Raw genomic sequence first — 2,870 nt, forward strand, 5'->3', positions numbered from 1 at the left:
TCTTTTTCTATTCTATCTACTTGTTTTATATATATATATATATATATATATATATATATATATACATACATACATACGTTGCTACGCAGGATACATACATACATACATACATACCTTGCTACGTGTACTGCGTTAGGCTAACCGAGACTTGTCACAGCACTTACATATTATTGCCCTTTTGTTGGTTTTGATTGCTTCTATTGTCCTCATTTGTAAGTCACTTTGGATAAAAGTCGTTTTTGTTATCGACAAAATTCCAGAAAATATAGAGATATCAGATTCTGTCATTATCGCACACCCCTACTATAGAAAGCATTGCAATGCTATTTCACAATATGAGTGTTTTAACTGTATTTTTGAGCACATGAATGCACACTTGGTAAGCATAATAGACTTAATTAACAGCATTAAAAAATCGTAATGTACTGTACATGACACTTCGTATGCATTAACACATTAACCATTATCGGGCCAAACCGTTTTGGCTACCTGGGCCATATCTGCTTGTTGACAAGGTCCTATTGCTAGGAAACATGTGAGTCACTTGACCCGTTATTGCCAGATGACACATATTAATATATTTCTGACCAAAAAAAAACGAATAAATAAAATGCTACATTCAAAAACATTAATTTTTGGCCCAAAAGTTTGACAATGCTAAACTGGCATTTTTTTCCCCATTCAATTGTATTACTAATTACTAGACATTTTATACTAATCAAATATTCTAGTCGAATATAGCCTACTTTCACGTGTATATATCGTTTTCTTTTAAACATTATTTGATTAAATTCCATAACTTAAAACCAACAAGTGCCTACAATTCCCATAATTCAGTGAGAAGTACATGACGCCAGTTGCATTCAAGTTCAAGGCTCTTCATAACAAACCCAGGAAGTTATCGACCAATTGCTTTAACTTCAAACATATGTAAATTAATGGAAAAGATCATAGTTCACAGATTATCTTATGAGTTAGAAAAGAAGGGTAAATTATGTAAATATCAGTGTGGATTTAGAGGTAAAAGGTCAACTATGGATGCATTAATAAAAGTCAGTAACGAAATAGAGAAGGCAATAAAAATGAAAGAAATTATGGCAGTAGTATATTTTGATATAGAAAAAGCGTACAACACAATATGGAGAGAAGGGTTGTTAATTAAAGCATTAAGGATAGGAATAGATGGTAAAATGTATAATTGGTTATCTCAGTTTTTATTTGAACGAACATTTATAGTACAAGTAGGAGCGTGTCAGTCAATAAATAAACCATGACTGCATAACAGCAAAAGTAGGCGGCGATATGCACACAGGATGTAACGCGCCAAAAAATGGAAGAAGTAGAAGAAGGCTCTTCATAGCGCGGCCCGTGATTGGTCAACATTTTTACGCCTGTACCGCGACGCGATTGTCGTGACGCGAAAACGCGAGGGAGGAGGAACGCGAATGGAGGCCGTTGGTGTTTCAGAGCCGAAACAATCGAGGGAGAAATACAGTAGCAAAACTTAAATAGAAAGCCTGTGGATCTTTATATTCCGTTATATCGAAACTTATATCTCAGATACACGTATAACTGTGTTGGTGGAGCTCGAGAAGCAGTGCTTGTCAGTATTTAGTGTTTGTTTATAGTGCTGGTGGAGCTCAGAGGCCCGGATTCACTCTCTTCACTAACCAGGCGAGTATTGAACCTCCTTTGGTCCTGCTGTGGGCTCAGTACTGCCGTAGATTAAAAATATGCATTTTAACCAAACAGTGAATGAGTTTTAATGCTGGATGTAAGAGTACGTTTCATAGCATTGCCTGCTAGCCTTTTAATGCTAATCCTCTTGCTAGTCCATTAGCCGCTAGCATGGTTGTTGTTTTTATCAACTGAGCTGGTTTTCAGACTCTCTTTTGTTTTAATCCAAGTAAAGAAGTTGTGTTAACGTCTTATTTGCTTAGCGAAGAGAAGAAAGCTGCAAAGTGAAAGGCAAACAGAAGAGAACAGGTACACTTATTAGCGTTAGCTAATGATCATACTAGCTTTTAGCATTCTTAGTTTATTGCTGATTTTTGAGGGAAAGCCGCTGTGTTTGCAATAATATCGGTTGGAATTATAGCAGACATTTTGTTTAATGATTTTGGGGATGTTCAGTTGGCATTATGTTCAGTTGGCATTAGCTAGGTTGCAAGCCACTAAAGGGCTAAAATTATTACGATGGTAATACCATGATATGATTGCTATGTTTGTTTAGTGGCATTTTCTTGGTACTTCAATGAATGCAACTCTAAAATCCATGGTAGTTCTTTGGTTCTGTTATAGTAGTCAGGATCTTGGAACTTTTATTATTTGTTGTTGATATATGGGTTAGGTTTTTTTTTTTTTTAAATTTTATTTTAACGTTATTTTTAGCTTAGTTTTTCTTATGTAGGGCAAAAAGTGACTTTAAAAATGTTTTAACTCTTCACTTGTGATGGTTTTGTGTATAGAAAGTATTGAATGGATTTGTAGCATACATTTTGTTTAAAGGGGTCATATGATGCGATTTAAATTTGTCCTTTCTCTTTGGAGTGTTACAAGCTCTTGGTGCATAAAGAAGATCTGTAAAGTTGCAAACACTAAAGTCTCAAAACCAAAGAGATATTCTTTATAAAAGTTAAGAGTTAACCACGCCTACCTAAAACGGCTCATTCTAACACGTCCCTACATACCTACGTCACGATCTGGGAAGATTTGCATAACGCCTCCCAAATGTTCACGCAAAGAAAGAAGGCGTAACTTTTATTCTCGCTGTAGTATTGTTGACACTGCAGCCATGTCCTGAAGGTGCTGTGTGCTTCGTTGTGAAAGCGAAACTACTTTGTTTGGTCTTCCAAAAGAGGACGATATCC

The 2,870-nt window shown here is 35.7% G+C and overlaps 1 protein-coding gene across 1 annotated transcript in view; it reads left to right on the forward strand.

Annotated features, from left to right (window-relative positions):
• Window positions 1-1,365: 1,365 nt before the first annotated feature.
• Window positions 1,366-2,870, forward strand: part of LOC107678383 (wings apart-like protein homolog) — a 104,464-nt gene continuing 102,959 nt past the window's right edge. Inside the window, exon 1 of the mRNA XM_016473623.1 lies at window positions 1,366-1,674. The gene's annotated coding sequence lies outside the window, so the exon portion shown is untranslated. The remainder of the gene's footprint in view (window positions 1,675-2,870) is intronic.

Source organism: Sinocyclocheilus anshuiensis, unplaced genomic scaffold (genome assembly GCF_001515605.1).
Source record: "Sinocyclocheilus anshuiensis isolate Anshui unplaced genomic scaffold, SAMN03320099.WGS_v1.1 scaffold1034, whole genome shotgun sequence".
Taxonomy (NCBI): domain Eukaryota; kingdom Metazoa; phylum Chordata; class Actinopteri; order Cypriniformes; family Cyprinidae; genus Sinocyclocheilus; species Sinocyclocheilus anshuiensis.